This window comes from Microcebus murinus, chromosome 1, assembly GCF_040939455.1.
Source record: "Microcebus murinus isolate Inina chromosome 1, M.murinus_Inina_mat1.0, whole genome shotgun sequence".
Taxonomy (NCBI): Eukaryota; Metazoa; Chordata; class Mammalia; order Primates; family Cheirogaleidae; genus Microcebus; species Microcebus murinus.
Window position 1 is genome coordinate 165,117,771 of NC_134104.1, and position 21,187 is coordinate 165,138,957.

The following is a 21,187-nucleotide window of genomic DNA, read 5'->3' on the forward strand; positions in this document are numbered from 1 at the left end:
AGCCTACGGCACCCGGTATTCCCGGGCGGTCTCCCATCCAAGTTCTAACCAGGCCCGACCCTGCTTAGCTTCCGAGACCAGACGGGATCGGGCGCGTTCGGGGTGGTGTGGCCGTGGACGGCGGAGGGCGCCCCTGCCCCGCTCAAGAAGCCGAGCCTCTCTGCGCTTCCCCGCCGCCTCCTCCCGCCCCAGGCCCCGCGCCGGGTCGGGCCTGTTGAGTTCGCCGGCCGGGTCCCGCGGGCTCCAAGGGACGGGGGTGACGGGCGGGGCGGGCAGGGAGCGGCGGGCCGGGGTTGGGGGCTGTCTCTGTATACACACACACTCACACTCACACGCACTCACTCACTCACACTCACACAAGATGCGCCTCCACGGCTGGACCCGCCAAGGTGGAGCCCTTCCAGCCCCCCTCCTCTCCTCGCCTGGCCTCCTTCACCTCCCCGCCCCCCACCCCCAGCGCGCCGGGGCCGCTGACTGCGCACGGGCGGGAGGGGCGGGGCGCTCGCCCTTTGACCCCAGCCAGGGGCGGCCCTCCCCCACAACCCCTTTCAGCTGCGCCCCCCACCCTGTGGCCCGGCGGCCGCCTATTCCCCCGGGCCAGGGCTGGGGCACAGCGCACGGGGGAGGGGAGCCAGTGTATGGGGCGTCTCTCTCTCTCTCTCGGGATGTGTCCCATGGGTGGGGTGGGGTGGCGTGGTTTGTGGGGCGCTGAAGAAATCAGTCCCCTCCATCTCCTCCCTCTGGAAAACACCCAAGCCCTTGGAGAACTGCCCGCACCTCTACCTACCGTGGGGACCGGGACCCTCCTCTGTGTCCTCCTGTGGCCCAGTCCAAGGGGCCTGGGCCTGGCCGGGGCTGCATTGGACCCCGACCACCCTGGCGTGTGGACTCGCTAAAAATTGGCGATTAGATATTGGATTCCAGCGTCATTGAGGTCATTTCACTAATGAGTGCACCGCAAAGAGTTTCCTAATCCATCTGTGAGGGTGGCAACCGAAAGAGAATTTTAGAGCTGACAGAATAGGCGAGGAAAGGCATAGGAGATTTCCACACCCAGTAAGGAAGCCTTTCCCGAAGTGGAAGAAAGAAAGGAGCAAACAGAGACACCGGTAGCCCGCCCGGATCAGAGTCTGCCCCTGAGAGAAAGTACCCTGACCAGGTTCACCCGTGGGTGGGTCGCGAGCTAGCGGCATTCAGAAGAGGGAGGCCCGCAGTCTGTGCAGAAGACACCTGCACTCGGGTGTGTGTGGCGGCACAATTCACAAGCAGCTCCAGATGTTAAACCAAGGAGAAGCCAGGGAGTTCCCAACGCCCCAGGTGTCCTCAGCCCACGACTGGCTGCTGTGGGAATGCGAAGCCCGGCTCCTTGTCTCAGAGCGGGGCAACCAGGAGGTGTGATGTCCACCCCGGGGTTCCCAGGAGGATCAGACTGAAGCTGGGACTTGGCCTGAAAGTGTCCCCTCGCATGGCCACCCCCTTCCCCTTCCTGCTCCTCTACTCCTGGTGCCCCTCCATCCAGGGGCCAGACCTTAAAGAGTCACCCGCAAGAGAATCCTGGTCCCAAAGGAGCCTTCTGGGGGACCCCTGCTGAGAGAGGTTGTGGGCATGGCCCGCTGGGGCTCTGCCCGACCCAGGGCTGAGAGATGCAACCTCCCAGCTCTGGGTCCCTGCAGGAAGTGTTGGCAAGCACAGGGCCAGTCCTCCAAAGGCCCAGGTGCAGGGAGCCCAGGCCAAGCAGCCTGTGGAAGAAGCCACATGCTGTGCCACCCCGGGGAACACGACTGCAGGCCCGGGCCCTTCCCACCTCCTCCTCCTCCTCCTCCTCCTCCTCCTTCTCCTCCTCCTCCTCCCACCCCGCCCCCGCCCCCGCCCCCACATGGCACAGGGCCCAGAGACACCTCAGACACTTGCTACCCAAAGTGCAAAGGGCATCAGTTGCTCCTCCAAACCCCCCCCCAGCCCAGCAGACCGCGTTGTCCAGCCAGCCCCCGGGCCTCCCTGGGGTGCCCAGCACAAAAGTGCAGACACCCACCGGACCCTCAATCTCAGTTTTCGGATGTTTTTGCCACTCTGAGGACCCGCAGGCCGGCTGGGCCTTCTGGCAGGACAGAGAGCCCCGGAATCCGGAATCCGACGTGGAGAGCTGGGTGTACGTCCCCATGAGGAGGCGGTCCCCACCTCCGCGGCTATCCCCTTGCGGGGAGCGGCAGCCGCGGGGCCTCAGAGAAGACACCAGGCTGGGCCCCCACGGCACAGCGGGAGCACGTCCCCCGCAGGCCACTTAGCGACGGCGGCCAGCCGGCGGACGGTTGGGTTGCGCGAGACGCTGCGGCCGCCCTGCTACCGGGTTCCTGGGAGGGCGTCCTGGAACCAGCGTCCACACCAAGCCCTTGGAAGGCCCAGGCCACGGAGGAGCCCCGTCAGGCAGGGGCCGAGGACGGTGACGGCCCGGGCGGGGAGGAGCGTGTCAGGCAGGGGCAGAGGACGGTGACAGGTGATAGGCCGGGCGGGAAGGAGTCAGTCAGGCAGGGGCCGTGGAGGAGACGGGCTGGGTAAGGGTTAGGGTTAGTGTCAGGGCACAAGTCACAATCGCAAAGACCTGGAAGCCACCCGAGTGCCCATCGACCCACGAGTGGGTAAATAAAATGTGGCGCGTGGACACCACGGAGTGCTATTCGGCTATGAGGAGCAGCGGTGAGGGGGCACCTCTCGTGGTTCTCCTGGCCAGAGCTGGAACCCGTTCCAGTAAGCCAAGTATCCCAAGAATGGACACACGAGCACCACGTGCTCGCGCTCACCAGCAAATGGGTACGAACCCATGGACACCTAAGTGGACACAGAGGAATCACCTTCTTCGGGTGGGTGTCGGGCGGGTGGGGGGAGGGGATGGGCATACACATCCATTAGGAATGGGGTGGGTACGCACCGACTGGGGGATGGGCGCACTTGAAGCTCTGACCCGAGGGGGGAGGCTGGGAGAGGGCAACGCACCCGTCCTTAACATTGGTGCCCCCACAATATGCTGGAACAACATGAGGGGTAAATGAATAAGAACACGGGGGGGGGAGGGGGGCACGGGCAACACATGTCACCTTAATACTTGGACTCCCATCATCTGCTTGAAAAGAGAGAGAAAAGAAAATGCAATAATAGAGATAAGAGACACTTTTTAAAAATAATGAATCCGGCCGGGCGCTGTGGCTCACGCCTGTAATCCTAGCTCTTGGGAGGCCGAGGCGGGCGGATTGCTCAAGGTCAGGAGTTCAAAACCAGCCTGAGCAAGAGCGAGACCCCGTCTCTACTATAAATAGAAAGAAATTAATTGGCCAACTGATATATATATAAAAAATTAGCGGGGCATGGTGGCGCATGCCTGCAGTCCCAGCTACCCGGGAGGCTGAGGCAGAAGGATCACTCGAGCCCAGGAGTTTGAAGTTGCTGTGAGCTAGGCTGACGCCACGGCACTCACTCTAGCCTGGGCAACAAACCGAGACTCTGTCTCAAAAAAAAAAAAAAAAAAAATGAATCCGAAGAGAAAAGTAAAAGGAGGCCTGTGGAGCAGGTCTGGGTGTGACTCCGGATCCCCGAACATCAGGTGCCACCACCAAAGATTCCTACGTGTAGCCCATAGAACCCCAAAAGCAACGGGAGGAGTTCTGGTCACATACTCCCTCAAAATGACATCCTGGCCTTCTTCTGGAACTCCCTCCCCTCTCAGACTCTCAAGGTTTCCTCCAGCGTGTCGGCTCCCACAGAGCAGACCTTTGGTCTGAGACCTGACAGTCCAGAAGCCACGCATGCTGCCGCGTGGCGGCGGTGTCACGGCTCGGGACAAGAGGAGGCCCCACGGTGCGGGCTGGGGCGCCAGGCACCGCGGCGGGCGCTGAGGGTGGGGGTCACCCCCACCCCGGGCCGCCCCCGCACTCCCAGAAACGCGACAGAACCAGAGGCAAAAAAAAAAAGAAGAAGCCTACGGCACCCGGTATTCCCGGGCGGTCTCCCATCCAAGTTCTAACCAGGCCCGACCCTGCTTAGCTTCCGAGACCCGACGGGATCGGGCGCGTTCGGGGTGGTGTGGCCGTGGACGGCGGAGGGCGCCCCTGCCCCGCTCAAGAAGCCGAGCCTCTCTGCGCTTCCCCGCCGCCTCCTCCCGCCCCAGGCCCCGCGCCGGGTCGGGCCTGTTGAGTTCGCCGGCCGGGTCCCGCGGGCTCCGAGGGACGGGGGTGACGGGCGGGGCGGGCAGGGAGCGGCGGGCCGGGTTTGGGGGCTGTCTCTGTATACACACACACTCACACTCACACGCACTCACTCACTCACACTCACACAAGATGCGCCTCCACGGCTGGACCCGCCAAGGTGGAGCCCTTCCAGCCCCCCTCCTCTCCTCGCCTGGCCTCCTTCACCTCCCCGCCCCCCACCCCCAGCGCGCCGGGGCCGCTGACTGCTCACGGGCGGGAGGGGCGGGGCGCTCGCCCTTTGACCCCAGCCAGGGGCGGCCCTCCCCCACAACCCCTTTCAGCTGCGCCCCCCACCCTGTGGCCCGGCGGCCGCCTATTCCCCCGGGCCAGGGCTGGGGCACAGCGCACGGGGGAGGGGAGCCAGTGTATGGGGCGTCTGTCTCTCTCTCTCTCTCTCTCTCTCGGGATGTGTCCCATGGGTGGGGTGGGGTGGCGTGGTTTGTGGGGCGCTGAAGAAATCAGTCCCCTCCATCTCCTCCCTCTGGAAAACACCCAAGCCCTTGGAGAACTGCCCGCACCTCTACCTACCGTGGGGGCCGGGACCCTCCTCTGTGTCCTCCTGTGGCCCAGTCCAAGGGGCCTGGGCCTGGCCGGGGCTGCATTGGACCCCGACCACCCTGGCGTGTGGACTCGCTAAAAATTGGCGATTAGATATTGGATTCCAGCGTCATTGAGGTCATTTCACTAATGAGTGCACCGCAAAGAGTTTCCTAATCCATCTGTGAGGGTGGCAACCGAAAGAGAATTTTAGAGCTGACAGAATAGGCGAGGAAAGGCATAGGAGATTTCCACACCCAGTAAGGAAGCCTTTCCCGAAGTGGAAGAAAGAAAGGAGCAAACAGAGACACCGGTAGCCCGCCCGGATCAGAGTCTGCCCCTGAGAGAAAGTACCCTGACCAGGTTCACCCGTGGGTGGGTGGCGAGCTAGCGGCATTCAGAAGAGCGAGGCCCGCAGTCTGTGCAGAAGACACCTGCACTCGGGTGTGTGTGGCGGCACAATTCACAAGCAGCTCCAGATGTTAAACCAAGGAGAAGCCAGGGAGTTCCCAACGCCCCAGGTGTCCTCAGCCCACGACTGGCTGCTGTGGGAATGCGAAGCCCGGCTCCTTGTCTCAGAGCGGGGCAACCAGGAGGTGTGATGTCCACCCCGGGGTTCCCAGGAGGATCAGACTGAAGCTGGGACTTGGCCTGAAAGTGTCCCCTCGCATGGCCACCCCCTTCCCCTTCCTGCTCCTCTACTCCTGGTGCCCCTCCATCCAGGGGCCAGACCTTAAAGAGTCACCCGCAAGAGAATCCTGGTCCCAAAGGAGCCTTCTGGGGGACCCCTGCTGAGAGAGGTTGTGGGCATGGCCCGCTGGGGCTCTGCCCGACCCAGGGCTGAGAGATGCAACCTCCCAGCTCTGGGTCCCTGCAGGAAGTGTTGGCAAGCACAGGGCCAGTCCTCCAAAGGCCCAGGTGCAGGGAGCCCAGGCCAAGCAGCCTGTGGAAGAAGCCACATGCTGTGCCACCCCGGGGAACAGGACTGCAGGCCCGGGCCCTTCCCACCTCCTCCTCCTCCTCCTCCTCCTCCTCCTTCTCCTCCTCCTCCTCCCACCCCGCCCCCGCCCCCGCCCCCACATGGCACAGGGCCCAGAGACACCTCAGACACTTGCTACCCAAAGTGCAAAGGGCATCAGTTGCTCCTCCAAACCCCCCCCCAGCCCAGCAGACCGCGTTGTCCAGCCAGCCCCCGGGCCTCCCTGGGGTGCCCAGCACAAAAGTGCAGACACCCACCGGACCCTCAATCTCAGTTTTCGGATGTTTTTGCCACTCTGAGGACCCGCAGGCCAGCTGGGCCTTCTGGCAGGACAGAGAGCCCCGGAATCCGGAATCCGACGTGGAGAGCTGGGTGTACGTCCCCATGAGGAGGCGGTCCCCACCTCCGCGGCTATCCCCTTGCGGGGAGCGGCAGCCGCGGGGCCTCAGAGAAGACACCAGGCTGGGCCCCCACGGCACAGCGGGAGCACGTCCCCCGCAGGCCACTTAGCGACGGCGGCCAGCCGGCGGACGGTTGGGTTGCGCGAGACGCTGCGGCCGCCCTGCTACCGGGTTCCTGGGAGGGCGTCCTGGAACCAGCGTCCACACCAAGCCCTTGGAAGGCCCAGGCCACGGAGGAGCCCCGTCAGGCAGGGGCCGAGGACGGTGACGGCCCGGGCGGGGAGGAGCGTGTCAGGCAGGGGCAGAGGACGGTGACAGGTGATAGGCCGGGCGGGAAGGAGTCAGTCAGGCAGGGGCCGTGGAGGAGACGGGCTGGGTAAGGGTTAGGGTTAGTGTCAGGGCACAAGTCACAATCGCAAAGACCTGGAAGCCACCCGAGTGCCCATCGACCCACGAGTGGGTAAATAAAATGTGGCGCGTGGACACCACGGAGTGCTATTCGGCTATGAGGAGCAGCGGTGAGGGGGCACCTCTCGTGGTTCTCCTGGCCAGAGCTGGAACCCGTTCCAGTAAGCCAAGTATCCCAAGAATGGACACACGAGCACCACGTGCTCGCGCTCACCAGCAAATGGGTACGAACCCATGGACACCTAAGTGGACACAGAGGAATCACCTTCTTCGGGTGGGTGTCGGGCGGGTGGGGGGAGGGGATGGGCATACACATCCATTAGGAATGGGGTGGGTACGCACCGACTGGGGGATGGGCGCACTTGAAGCTCTGACCCGAGGGGGGAGGCTGGGAGAGGGCAACGCACCCGACCTTAACATTGGTGCCCCCACAATATGCTGGAACAACATGAGGGGTAAATGAATAAGAACACGGGGGGGGGAGGGGGGCACGGGCAACACATGTCACCTTAATACTTGGACTCCCATCATCTGCTTGAAAAGAGAGAGAAAAGAAAATGCAATAATAGAGATAAGAGACACTTTTTAAAAATAATGAATCCGGCCGGGCGCTGTGGCTCACGCCTGTAATCCTAGCTCTTGGGAGGCCGAGGCGGGCGGATTGCTCAAGGTCAGGAGTTCAAAACCAGCCTGAGCAAGAGCGAGACCCCGTCTCTACTATAAATAGAAAGAAATTAATTGGCCAACTGATATATATATAAAAAATTAGCGGGGCATGGTGGCGCATGCCTGCAGTCCCAGCTACCCGGGAGGCTGAGGCAGAAGGATCACTCGAGCCCAGGAGTTTGAAGTTGCTGTGAGCTAGGCTGACGCCACGGCACTCACTCTAGCCTGGGCAACAAACCGAGACTCTGTCTCAAAAAAAAAAAAAAAAAAAATGAATCCGAAGAGAAAAGTAAAAGGAGGCCTGTGGAGCAGGTCTGGGTGTGACTCCGGATCCCCGAACATCAGGTGCCACCACCAAAGATTCCTACGTGTAGCCCATAGAACCCCAAAAGCAACGGGAGGAGTTCTGGTCACATACTCCCTCAAAATGACATCCTGGCCTTCTTCTGGAACTCCCTCCCCTCTCAGACTCTCAAGGTTTCCTCCAGCGTGTCGGCTCCCACAGAGCAGACCTTTGGTCTGAGACCTGACAGTCCAGAAGCCACGCATGCTGCCGCGTGGCGGCGGTGTCACGGCTCGGGACAAGAGGAGGCCCCACGGTGCGGGCTGGGGCGCCAGGCACCGCGGCGGGCGCTGAGGGTGGGGGTCACCCCCACCCCGGGCCGCCCCCGCACTCCCAGAAACGCGACAGAACCAGAGGCAAAAAAAAAAAGAAGAAGCCTACGGCACCCGGTATTCCCGGGCGGTCTCCCATCCAAGTTCTAACCAGGCCCGACCCTGCTTAGCTTCCGAGACCAGACGGGATCGGGCGCGTTCGGGGTGGTGTGGCCGTGGACGGCGGAGGGCGCCCCTGCCCCGCTCAAGAAGCCGAGCCTCTCTGCGCTTCCCCGCCGCCTCCTCCCGCCCCAGGCCCCGCGCCGGGTCGGGCCTGTTGAGTTCGCCGGCCGGGTCCCGCGGGCTCCGAGGGACGGGGGTGACGGGCGGGGCGGGCAGGGAGCGGCGGGCCGGGGTTGGGGGCTGTCTCTGTATACACACACACTCACACTCACACGCACTCACTCACTCACACTCACACAAGATGCGCCTCCACGGCTGGACCCGCCAAGGTGGAGCCCTTCCAGCCCCCCTCCTCTCCTCGCCTGGCCTCCTTCACCTCCCCGCCCCCCACCCCCAGCGCGCCGGGGCCGCTGACTGCGCACGGGCGGGAGGGGCGGGGCGCTCGCCCTTTGACCCCAGCCAGGGGCGGCCCTCCCCCACAACCCCTTTCAGCTGCGCCCCCCACCCTGTGGCCCGGCGGCCGCCTATTCCCCCGGGCCAGGGCTGGGGCACAGCGCACGGGGGAGGGGAGCCAGTGTATGGGGCGTCTCTCTCTCTCTCTCGGGATGTGTCCCATGGGTGGGGTGGGGTGGCGTGGTTTGTGGGGCGCTGAAGAAATCAGTCCCCTCCATCTCCTCCCTCTGGAAAACACCCAAGCCCTTGGAGAACTGCCCGCACCTCTACCTACCGTGGGGACCGGGACCCTCCTCTGTGTCCTCCTGTGGCCCAGTCCAAGGGGCCTGGGCCTGGCCGGGGCTGCATTGGACCCCGACCACCCTGGCGTGTGGACTCGCTAAAAATTGGCGATTAGATATTGGATTCCAGCGTCATTGAGGTCATTTCACTAATGAGTGCACCGCAAAGAGTTTCCTAATCCATCTGTGAGGGTGGCAACCGAAAGAGAATTTTAGAGCTGACAGAATAGGCGAGGAAAGGCATAGGAGATTTCCACACCCAGTAAGGAAGCCTTTCCCGAAGTGGAAGAAAGAAAGGAGCAAACAGAGACACCGGTAGCCCGCCCGGATCAGAGTCTGCCCCTGAGAGAAAGTACCCTGACCAGGTTCACCCGTGGGTGGGTCGCGAGCTAGCGGCATTCAGAAGAGGGAGGCCCGCAGTCTGTGCAGAAGACACCTGCACTCGGGTGTGTGTGGCGGCACAATTCACAAGCAGCTCCAGATGTTAAACCAAGGAGAAGCCAGGGAGTTCCCAACGCCCCAGGTGTCCTCAGCCCACGACTGGCTGCTGTGGGAATGCGAAGCCCGGCTCCTTGTCTCAGAGCGGGGCAACCAGGAGGTGTGATGTCCACCCCGGGGTTCCCAGGAGGATCAGACTGAAGCTGGGACTTGGCCTGAAAGTGTCCCCTCGCATGGCCACCCCCTTCCCCTTCCTGCTCCTCTACTCCTGGTGCCCCTCCATCCAGGGGCCAGACCTTAAAGAGTCACCCGCAAGAGAATCCTGGTCCCAAAGGAGCCTTCTGGGGGACCCCTGCTGAGAGAGGTTGTGGGCATGGCCCGCTGGGGCTCTGCCCGACCCAGGGCTGAGAGATGCAACCTCCCAGCTCTGGGTCCCTGCAGGAAGTGTTGGCAAGCACAGGGCCAGTCCTCCAAAGGCCCAGGTGCAGGGAGCCCAGGCCAAGCAGCCTGTGGAAGAAGCCACATGCTGTGCCACCCCGGGGAACACGACTGCAGGCCCGGGCCCTTCCCACCTCCTCCTCCTCCTCCTCCTCCTCCTCCTTCTCCTCCTCCTCCTCCCACCCCGCCCCCGCCCCCGCCCCCACATGGCACAGGGCCCAGAGACACCTCAGACACTTGCTACCCAAAGTGCAAAGGGCATCAGTTGCTCCTCCAAACCCCCCCCCAGCCCAGCAGACCGCGTTGTCCAGCCAGCCCCCGGGCCTCCCTGGGGTGCCCAGCACAAAAGTGCAGACACCCACCGGACCCTCAATCTCAGTTTTCGGATGTTTTTGCCACTCTGAGGACCCGCAGGCCGGCTGGGCCTTCTGGCAGGACAGAGAGCCCCGGAATCCGGAATCCGACGTGGAGAGCTGGGTGTACGTCCCCATGAGGAGGCGGTCCCCACCTCCGCGGCTATCCCCTTGCGGGGAGCGGCAGCCGCGGGGCCTCAGAGAAGACACCAGGCTGGGCCCCCACGGCACAGCGGGAGCACGTCCCCCGCAGGCCACTTAGCGACGGCGGCCAGCCGGCGGACGGTTGGGTTGCGCGAGACGCTGCGGCCGCCCTGCTACCGGGTTCCTGGGAGGGCGTCCTGGAACCAGCGTCCACACCAAGCCCTTGGAAGGCCCAGGCCACGGAGGAGCCCCGTCAGGCAGGGGCCGAGGACGGTGACGGCCCGGGCGGGGAGGAGCGTGTCAGGCAGGGGCAGAGGACGGTGACAGGTGATAGGCCGGGCGGGAAGGAGTCAGTCAGGCAGGGGCCGTGGAGGAGACGGGCTGGGTAAGGGTTAGGGTTAGTGTCAGGGCACAAGTCACAATCGCAAAGACCTGGAAGCCACCCGAGTGCCCATCGACCCACGAGTGGGTAAATAAAATGTGGCGCGTGGACACCACGGAGTGCTATTCGGCTATGAGGAGCAGCGGTGAGGGGGCACCTCTCGTGGTTCTCCTGGCCAGAGCTGGAACCCGTTCCAGTAAGCCAAGTATCCCAAGAATGGACACACGAGCACCACGTGCTCGCGCTCACCAGCAAATGGGTACGAACCCATGGACACCTAAGTGGACACAGAGGAATCACCTTCTTCGGGTGGGTGTCGGGCGGGTGGGGGGAGGGGATGGGCATACACATCCATTAGGAATGGGGTGGGTACGCACCGACTGGGGGATGGGCGCACTTGAAGCTCTGACCCGAGGGGGGAGGCTGGGAGAGGGCAACGCACCCGTCCTTAACATTGGTGCCCCCACAATATGCTGGAACAACATGAGGGGTAAATGAATAAGAACACGGGGGGGGGAGGGGGGCACGGGCAACACATGTCACCTTAATACTTGGACTCCCATCATCTGCTTGAAAAGAGAGAGAAAAGAAAATGCAATAATAGAGATAAGAGACACTTTTTAAAAATAATGAATCCGGCCGGGCGCTGTGGCTCACGCCTGTAATCCTAGCTCTTGGGAGGCCGAGGCGGGCGGATTGCTCAAGGTCAGGAGTTCAAAACCAGCCTGAGCAAGAGCGAGACCCCGTCTCTACTATAAATAGAAAGAAATTAATTGGCCAACTGATATATATATAAAAAATTAGCGGGGCATGGTGGCGCATGCCTGCAGTCCCAGCTACCCGGGAGGCTGAGGCAGAAGGATCACTCGAGCCCAGGAGTTTGAAGTTGCTGTGAGCTAGGCTGACGCCACGGCACTCACTCTAGCCTGGGCAACAAACCGAGACTCTGTCTCAAAAAAAAAAAAAAAAAAAATGAATCCGAAGAGAAAAGTAAAAGGAGGCCTGTGGAGCAGGTCTGGGTGTGACTCCGGATCCCCGAACATCAGGTGCCACCACCAAAGATTCCTACGTGTAGCCCATAGAACCCCAAAAGCAACGGGAGGAGTTCTGGTCACATACTCCCTCAAAATGACATCCTGGCCTTCTTCTGGAACTCCCTCCCCTCTCAGACTCTCAAGGTTTCCTCCAGCGTGTCGGCTCCCACAGAGCAGACCTTTGGTCTGAGACCTGACAGTCCAGAAGCCACGCATGCTGCCGCGTGGCGGCGGTGTCACGGCTCGGGACAAGAGGAGGCCCCACGGTGCGGGCTGGGGCGCCAGGCACCGCGGCGGGCGCTGAGGGTGGGGGTCACCCCCACCCCGGGCCGCCCCCGCACTCCCAGAAACGCGACAGAACCAGAGGCAAAAAAAAAAAGAAGAAGCCTACGGCACCCGGTATTCCCGGGCGGTCTCCCATCCAAGTTCTAACCAGGCCCGACCCTGCTTAGCTTCCGAGACCCGACGGGATCGGGCGCGTTCGGGGTGGTGTGGCCGTGGACGGCGGAGGGCGCCCCTGCCCCGCTCAAGAAGCCGAGCCTCTCTGCGCTTCCCCGCCGCCTCCTCCCGCCCCAGGCCCCGCGCCGGGTCGGGCCTGTTGAGTTCGCCGGCCGGGTCCCGCGGGCTCCGAGGGACGGGGGTGACGGGCGGGGCGGGCAGGGAGCGGCGGGCCGGGTTTGGGGGCTGTCTCTGTATACACACACACTCACACTCACACGCACTCACTCACTCACACTCACACAAGATGCGCCTCCACGGCTGGACCCGCCAAGGTGGAGCCCTTCCAGCCCCCCTCCTCTCCTCGCCTGGCCTCCTTCACCTCCCCGCCCCCCACCCCCAGCGCGCCGGGGCCGCTGACTGCTCACGGGCGGGAGGGGCGGGGCGCTCGCCCTTTGACCCCAGCCAGGGGCGGCCCTCCCCCACAACCCCTTTCAGCTGCGCCCCCCACCCTGTGGCCCGGCGGCCGCCTATTCCCCCGGGCCAGGGCTGGGGCACAGCGCACGGGGGAGGGGAGCCAGTGTATGGGGCGTCTGTCTCTCTCTCTCTCTCTCTCTCTCTCGGGATGTGTCCCATGGGTGGGGTGGGGTGGCGTGGTTTGTGGGGCGCTGAAGAAATCAGTCCCCTCCATCTCCTCCCTCTGGAAAACACCCAAGCCCTTGGAGAACTGCCCGCACCTCTACCTACCGTGGGGGCCGGGACCCTCCTCTGTGTCCTCCTGTGGCCCAGTCCAAGGGGCCTGGGCCTGGCCGGGGCTGCATTGGACCCCGACCACCCTGGCGTGTGGACTCGCTAAAAATTGGCGATTAGATATTGGATTCCAGCGTCATTGAGGTCATTTCACTAATGAGTGCACCGCAAAGAGTTTCCTAATCCATCTGTGAGGGTGGCAACCGAAAGAGAATTTTAGAGCTGACAGAATAGGCGAGGAAAGGCATAGGAGATTTCCACACCCAGTAAGGAAGCCTTTCCCGAAGTGGAAGAAAGAAAGGAGCAAACAGAGACACCGGTAGCCCGCCCGGATCAGAGTCTGCCCCTGAGAGAAAGTACCCTGACCAGGTTCACCCGTGGGTGGGTGGCGAGCTAGCGGCATTCAGAAGAGCGAGGCCCGCAGTCTGTGCAGAAGACACCTGCACTCGGGTGTGTGTGGCGGCACAATTCACAAGCAGCTCCAGATGTTAAACCAAGGAGAAGCCAGGGAGTTCCCAACGCCCCAGGTGTCCTCAGCCCACGACTGGCTGCTGTGGGAATGCGAAGCCCGGCTCCTTGTCTCAGAGCGGGGCAACCAGGAGGTGTGATGTCCACCCCGGGGTTCCCAGGAGGATCAGACTGAAGCTGGGACTTGGCCTGAAAGTGTCCCCTCGCATGGCCACCCCCTTCCCCTTCCTGCTCCTCTACTCCTGGTGCCCCTCCATCCAGGGGCCAGACCTTAAAGAGTCACCCGCAAGAGAATCCTGGTCCCAAAGGAGCCTTCTGGGGGACCCCTGCTGAGAGAGGTTGTGGGCATGGCCCGCTGGGGCTCTGCCCGACCCAGGGCTGAGAGATGCAACCTCCCAGCTCTGGGTCCCTGCAGGAAGTGTTGGCAAGCACAGGGCCAGTCCTCCAAAGGCCCAGGTGCAGGGAGCCCAGGCCAAGCAGCCTGTGGAAGAAGCCACATGCTGTGCCACCCCGGGGAACAGGACTGCAGGCCCGGGCCCTTCCCACCTCCTCCTCCTCCTCCTCCTCCTCCTCCTTCTCCTCCTCCTCCTCCCACCCCGCCCCCGCCCCCGCCCCCACATGGCACAGGGCCCAGAGACACCTCAGACACTTGCTACCCAAAGTGCAAAGGGCATCAGTTGCTCCTCCAAACCCCCCCCCAGCCCAGCAGACCGCGTTGTCCAGCCAGCCCCCGGGCCTCCCTGGGGTGCCCAGCACAAAAGTGCAGACACCCACCGGACCCTCAATCTCAGTTTTCGGATGTTTTTGCCACTCTGAGGACCCGCAGGCCAGCTGGGCCTTCTGGCAGGACAGAGAGCCCCGGAATCCGGAATCCGACGTGGAGAGCTGGGTGTACGTCCCCATGAGGAGGCGGTCCCCACCTCCGCGGCTATCCCCTTGCGGGGAGCGGCAGCCGCGGGGCCTCAGAGAAGACACCAGGCTGGGCCCCCACGGCACAGCGGGAGCACGTCCCCCGCAGGCCACTTAGCGACGGCGGCCAGCCGGCGGACGGTTGGGTTGCGCGAGACGCTGCGGCCGCCCTGCTACCGGGTTCCTGGGAGGGCGTCCTGGAACCAGCGTCCACACCAAGCCCTTGGAAGGCCCAGGCCACGGAGGAGCCCCGTCAGGCAGGGGCCGAGGACGGTGACGGCCCGGGCGGGGAGGAGCGTGTCAGGCAGGGGCAGAGGACGGTGACAGGTGATAGGCCGGGCGGGAAGGAGTCAGTCAGGCAGGGGCCGTGGAGGAGACGGGCTGGGTAAGGGTTAGGGTTAGTGTCAGGGCACAAGTCACAATCGCAAAGACCTGGAAGCCACCCGAGTGCCCATCGACCCACGAGTGGGTAAATAAAATGTGGCGCGTGGACACCACGGAGTGCTATTCGGCTATGAGGAGCAGCGGTGAGGGGGCACCTCTCGTGGTTCTCCTGGCCAGAGCTGGAACCCGTTCCAGTAAGCCAAGTATCCCAAGAATGGACACACGAGCACCACGTGCTCGCGCTCACCAGCAAATGGGTACGAACCCATGGACACCTAAGTGGACACAGAGGAATCACCTTCTTCGGGTGGGTGTCGGGCGGGTGGGGGGAGGGGATGGGCATACACATCCATTAGGAATGGGGTGGGTACGCACCGACTGGGGGATGGGCGCACTTGAAGCTCTGACCCGAGGGGGGAGGCTGGGAGAGGGCAACGCACCCGTCCTTAACATTGGTGCCCCCACAATATGCTGGAACAACATGAGGGGTAAATGAATAAGAACACGGGGGGGGGGGAGGGGGGCACGGGCAACACATGTCACCTTAATACTTGGACTCCCATCATCTGCTTGAAAATAGAGAGAAAAGAAAATGCAATAATAGAGATAAGAGACACTTTTTAAAAATAATGAATCCGGCCGGGCGCTGTGGCTCACGCCTGTAATCCTAGCTCTTGGGAGGCCGAGGCGGGCGGATTGCTCAAGGTCAGGAGTTCAAAACCAGCCTGAGCAAGAGCGAGACCCCGTCTCTACTATAAATAGAAAGAAATTAATTGGCCAACTGATATATATATAAAAAATTAGCGGGGCATGGTGGCGCATGCCTGCAGTCCCAGCTACCCGGGAGGCTGAGGCAGAAGGATCACTCGAGCCCAGGAGTTTGAAGTTGCTGTGAGCTAGGCTGACGCCACGGCACTCACTCTAGCCTGGGCAACAAACCGAGACTCTGTCTCAAAAAAAAAAAAAAAAAAAAATGAATCCGAAGAGAAAAGTAAAAGGAGGCCTGTGGAGCAGGTCTGGGTGTGACTCCGGATCCCCGAACATCAGGTGCCACCACCAAAGATTCCTACGTGTAGCCCATAGAACCCCAAAAGCAACGGGAGGAGTTCTGGTCACATACTCCCTCAAAATGACATCCTGGCCTTCTTCTGGAACTCCCTCCCCTCTCAGACTCTCAAGGTTTCCTCCAGCGTGTCGGCTCCCACAGAGCAGACCTTTGGTCTGAGACCTGACAGTCCAGAAGCCACGCATGCTGCCGCGTGGCGGCGGTGTCACGGCTCGGGACAAGAGGAGGCCCCACGGTGCGGGCTGGGGCGCCAGGCACCGCGGCGGGCGCTGAGGGTGGGGGTCACCCCCACCCCGGGCCGCCCCCGCACTCCCAGAAACGCGACAGAACCAGAGGCAAAAAAAAAAAGAAGAAGCCTACGGCACCCGGTATTCCCGGGCGGTCTCCCATCCAAGTTCTAACCAGGCCCGAGCCTGCTTAGCTTCCGAGACCAGACGGGATCGGGCGCGTTCGGGGTGGTGTGGCCGTGGACGGCGGAGGGCGCCCCTGCCCCGCTCAAGAAGCCGAGCCTCTCTGCGCTTCCCCGCCGCCTCCTCCCGCCCCAGGCCCCGCGCCGGGTCGGGCCTGTTGAGTTCGCCGGCCGGGTCCCGCGGGCTCCGAGGGACGGGGGTGACGGGCGGGGCGGGCAGGGAGCGGCGGGCCGGGTTTGGGGGCTGTCTCTGTATACACACACACTCACACTCACACGCACTCACTCACTCACACTCACACAAGATGCGCCTCCACGGCTGGACCCGCCAAGGTGGAGCCCTTCCAGCCCCCCTCCTCTCCTCGCCTGGCCTCCTTCACCTCCCCGCCCCCCACCCCCAGCGCGCCGGGGCCGCTGACTGCTCACGGGCGGGAGGGGCGGGGCGCTCGCCCTTTGACCCCAGCCAGGGGCGGCCCTCCCCCACAACCCCTTTCAGCTGCGCCCCCCACCCTGTGGCCCGGCGGCCGCCTATTCCCCCGGGCCAGGGCTGGGGCACAGCGCACGGGGGAGGGGAGCCAGTGTATGGGGCGTCTGTCTCTCTCTCTCTCTCTCTCGGGATGTGTCCCATGGGTGGGGTGGGGTGGCGTGGTTTGTGGGGCGCTGAAGAAATCAGTCCCCTCCATCTCCTCCCTCTGGAAAACACCCAAGCCCTTGGAGAACTGCCCGCACCTCTACCTACCGTGGGGGCCGGGACCCTCCTCTGTGTCCTCCTGTGGCCCAGTCCAAGGGGCCTGGGCCTGGCCGGGGCTGCATTGGACCCCGACCACCCTGGCGTGTGGACTCGCTAAAAATTGGCGATTAGATATTGGATTCCAGCGTCATTGAGGTCATTTCACTAATGAGTGCACCGCAAAGAGTTTCCTAATCCATCTGTGAGGGTGGCAACCGAAAGAGAATTTTAGAGCTGACAGAATAGGCGAGGAAAGGCATAGGAGATTTCCACACCCAGTAAGGAAGCCTTTCCCGAAGTGGAAGAAAGAAAGGAGCAAACAGAGACACCGGTAGCCCGCCCGGATCAGAGTCTGCCCCTGAGAGAAAGTACCCTGACCAGGTTCACCCGTGGGTGGGTGGCGAGCTAGCGGCATTCAGAAGAGCGAGGCCCGCAGTCTGTGCAGAAGACACCTGCACTCGGGTGTGTGTGGCGGCACAATTCACAAGCAGCTCCAGATGTTAAACCAAGGAGAAGCCAGGGAGTTCCCAACGCCCCAGGTGTCCTCAGCCCACGACTGGCTGCTGTGGGAATGCGAAGCCCGGCTCCTTGTCTCAGAGCGGGGCAACCAGGAGGTGTGATGTCCACCCCGGGGTTCCCAGGAGGATCAGACTGAAGCTGGGACTTGGCCTGAAAGTGTCCCCTCGCATGGCCACCCCCTTCCCCTTCCTGCTCCTCTACTCCTGGTGCCCCTCCATCCAGGGGCCAGACCTTAAAGAGTCACCCGCAAGAGAATCCTGGTCCCAAAGGAGCCTTCTGGGGGACCCCTGCTGAGAGAGGTTGTGGGCATGGCCCGCTGGGGCTCTGCCCGACCCAGGGCTGAGAGATGCAACCTCCCAGCTCTGGGTCCCTGCAGGAAGTGTTGGCAAGCACAGGGCCAGTCCTCCAAAGGCCCAGGTGCAGGGAGCCCAGGCCAAGCAGCCTGTGGAAGAAGCCACATGCTGTGCCACCCCGGGGAACAGGACTGCAGGCCCGGGCCCTTCCCACCTCCTCCTCCTCCTCCTCCTCCTCCTCCTTCTCCTCCTCCTCCTCCCACCCCGCCCCCGCCCCCGCCCCCACATGGCACAGGGCCCAGAGACACCTCAGACACTTGCTACCCAAAGTGCAAAGGGCATCAGTTGCTCCTCCAAACCCCCCCCCAGCCCAGCAGACCGCGTTGTCCAGCCAGCCCCCGGGCCTCCCTGGGGTGCCCAGCACAAAAGTGCAGACACCCACCGGACCCTCAATCTCAGTTTTCGGATGTTTTTGCCACTCTGAGGACCCGCAGGCCAGCTGGGCCTTCTGGCAGGACAGAGAGCCCCGGAATCCGGAATCCGACGTGGAGAGCTGGGTGTACGTCCCCATGAGGAGGCGGTCCCCACCTCCGCGGCTATCCCCTTGCGGGGAGCGGCAGCCGCGGGGCCTCAGAGAAGACACCAGGCTGGGCCCCCACGGCACAGCGGGAGCACGTCCCCCGCAGGCCACTTAGCGACGGCGGCCAGCCGGCGGACGGTTGGGTTGCGCGAGACGCTGCGGCCGCCCTGCTACCGGGTTCCTGGGAGGGCGTCCTGGAACCAGCGTCCACACCAAGCCCTTGGAAGGCCCAGGCCACGGAGGAGCCCCGTCAGGCAGGGGCCGAGGACGGTGACGGCCCGGGCGGGGAGGAGCGTGTCAGGCAGGGGCAGAGGACGGTGACAGGTGATAGGCCGGGCGGGAAGGAGTCAGTCAGGCAGGGGCCGTGGAGGAGACGGGCTGGGTAAGGGTTAGGGTTAGTGTCAGGGCACAAGTCACAATCGCAAAGACCTGGAAGCCACCCGAGTGCCCATCGACCCACGAGTGGGTAAATAAAATGTGGCGCGTGGACACCACGGAGTGCTATTCGGCTATGAGGAGCAGCGGTGAGGGGGCACCTCTCGTGGTTCTCCTGGCCAGAGCTGGAACCCGTTCCAGTAAGCCAAGTATCCCAAGAATGGACACACGAGCACCACGTGCTCGCGCTCACCAGCAAATGGGTACGAACCCATGGACACCTAAGTGGACACAGAGGAATCACCTTCTTCGGGTGGGTGTCGGGCGGGTGGGGGGAGGGGATGGGCATACACATCCATTAGGAATGGGGTGGGTACGCACCGACTGGGGGATGGGCGCACTTGAAGCTCTGACCCGAGGGGGGAGGCTGGGAGAGGGCAACGCACCCGTCCTTAACATTGGTGCCCCCACAATATGCTGGAACAACATGAGGGGTAAATGAATAAGAACACGGGGGGGGGGGGAGGGGGGCACGGGCAACACATGTCACCTTAATACTTGGACTCCCATCATCTGCTTGAAAATAGAGAGAAAAGAAAATGCAATAATAGAGATAAGAGACACTTTTTAAAAATAATGAATCCGGCCGGGCGCTGTGGCTCACGCCTGTAATCCTAGCTCTTGGGAGGCCGAGGCGGGCGGATTGCTCAAGGTCAGGAGTTCAAAACCAGCCTGAGCAAGAGCGAGACCCCGTCTCTACTATAAATAGAAAGAAATTAATTGGCCAACTGATATATATATAAAAAATTAGCGGGGCATGGTGGCGCATGCCTGCAGTCCCAGCTACCCGGGAGGCTGAGGCAGAAGGATCACTCGAGCCCAGGAGTTTGAAGTTGCTGTGAGCTAGGCTGACGCCACGGCACTCACTCTAGCCTGGGCAACAAACCGAGACTCTGTCTCAAAAAAAAAAAAAAAAAAAAATGAATCCGAAGAGAAAAGTAAAAGGAGGCCTGTGGAGCAGGTCTGGGTGTGACTCCGGATCCCCGAACATCAGGTGCCACCACCAAAGATTCCTACGTGTAGCCCATAGAACCCCAAAAGCAACGGGAGGAGTTCTGGTCACATACTCCCTCAAAATGACATCCTGGCCTTCTTCTGGAACTCCCTCCCCTCTCAGACTCTCAAGGTTTCCTCCAGCGTGTCGGCTCCCACAGAGCAGACCTTTGGTCTGAGACCTGACAGTCCAGAAGCCACGCATGCTGCCGCGTGGCGGCGGTGTCACGGCTCGGGACAAGAGGAGGCCCCACGGTGCGGGCTGGGGCGCCAGGCACCGCGGCGGGCGCTGAGGGTGGGGGTCACCCCCACCCCGGGCCGCCCCCGCACTCCCAGAAACGCGACAGAACCAGAGGCAAAAAAAAAAAGAAGAAGCCTACGGCACCCGGTATTCCCGGGCGGTCTCCCATCCAAGTTCTAACCAGGCCCGAGCCTGCTTAGCTTCCGAGACCAGACGGGATCGGGCGCGTTCGGGGTGGTGTGGCCGTGGACGGCGGAGGGCGCCCCTGCCCCGCTCAAGAAGCCGAGCCTCTCTGCGCTTCCCCGCCGCCTCCTCCCGCCCCAGGCCCCGCGCCGGGTCGGGCCTGTTGAGTTCGCCGGCCGGGTCCCGCGGGCTCCGAGGGACGGGGGTGACGGGCGGGGCGGGCAGGGAGCGGCGGGCCGGGGTTGGGGGCTGTCTCTGTATACACACACACTCACACTCACACGCACTCACTCACTCACACTCACACAAGATGCGCCTCCACGGCTGGACCCGCCAAGGTGGAGCCCTTCCAGCCCCCCTCCTCTCCTCGCCTGGCCTCCTTCACCTCCCCGCCCCCCACCCCCAGCGCGCCGGGGCCGCTGACTGCGCACGGGCGGGAGGGGCGGGGCGCTCGCCCTTTGACCCCAGCCAGGGGCGGCCCTCCCCCACAACCCCTTTCAGCTGCGCCCCCCACCCTGTGGCCCGGCGGCCGCCTATTCCCCCGGGCCAGGGCTGGGGCACAGCGCACGGGGGAGGGGAGCCAGTGTATGGGGCGTCTGTCTCTCTCTCTCTCTCTCTCTCTCTCTCTCTCTCTCTCTCTCTCTCTCTCTCTCGGGATGTGTCCCATGGGTGGGGTGGGGTGGCGTGGTTTGTGGGGCGCTGAAGAAATCAGTCCCATCCATCTCCTCCCTCTGGAAAACACCCAAGCCCTTGGAGAACTGCCCGCACCTCTACCTACCGTGGGGGCCGGGACCCTCCTCTGTGTCCTCCTGTGGCCCAGTCCAAGGGGCCTGGGCCTGGCCGGGGCTGCATTGGACCCCGACCACCCTGGCGTGTGGACTCGCTAAAAATTGGCGATTAGATATTGGATTCCAGCGTCATTGAGGTCATTTCACTAATGAGTGCACCGCAAAGAGTTTCCTAATCCATCTGTGAGGGTGGCAACCGAAAGAGAATTTTAGAGCTGACAGAATAGGCGAGGAAAGGCATAGGAGATTTCCACACCCAGTAAGGAAGCCTTTCCCGAAGTGGAAGAAAGAAAGGAGCAAACAGAGACACCGGTAGCCCGCCCGGATCAGAGTCTGCCCCTGAGAGAAAGTACCCTGACCAGGTTCACCCGTGGGTGGGTCGCGAGCTAGCGGCATTCAGAAGAGGGAGGCCCGCAGTCTGTGCAGAAGACACCTGCACTCGGGTGTGTGTGGCGGCACAATTCACAAGCAG

The 21,187-nt window shown here is 62.8% G+C and overlaps 6 pseudogenes; all 6 read right to left on the reverse strand.

Annotated features, from left to right (window-relative positions):
* On the reverse strand, positions 1-119 carry LOC142874832 (uncharacterized; annotated as a pseudogene).
* Positions 120-3,967: 3,848 nt separating this feature from the next.
* LOC142874632 (uncharacterized) lies at positions 3,968-4,086 on the reverse strand (annotated as a pseudogene).
* Positions 4,087-7,946: 3,860 nt separating this feature from the next.
* On the reverse strand, positions 7,947-8,065 carry LOC142874851 (uncharacterized; annotated as a pseudogene).
* A 3,848-nt stretch (positions 8,066-11,913) lies between these two features.
* On the reverse strand, positions 11,914-12,032 carry LOC142874643 (uncharacterized; annotated as a pseudogene).
* A 3,865-nt stretch (positions 12,033-15,897) lies between these two features.
* LOC142874787 (uncharacterized) lies at positions 15,898-16,016 on the reverse strand (annotated as a pseudogene).
* A 3,860-nt stretch (positions 16,017-19,876) lies between these two features.
* LOC142874788 (uncharacterized) lies at positions 19,877-19,995 on the reverse strand (annotated as a pseudogene).
* Between the last annotated feature and the right edge of the window lie 1,192 nt (positions 19,996-21,187).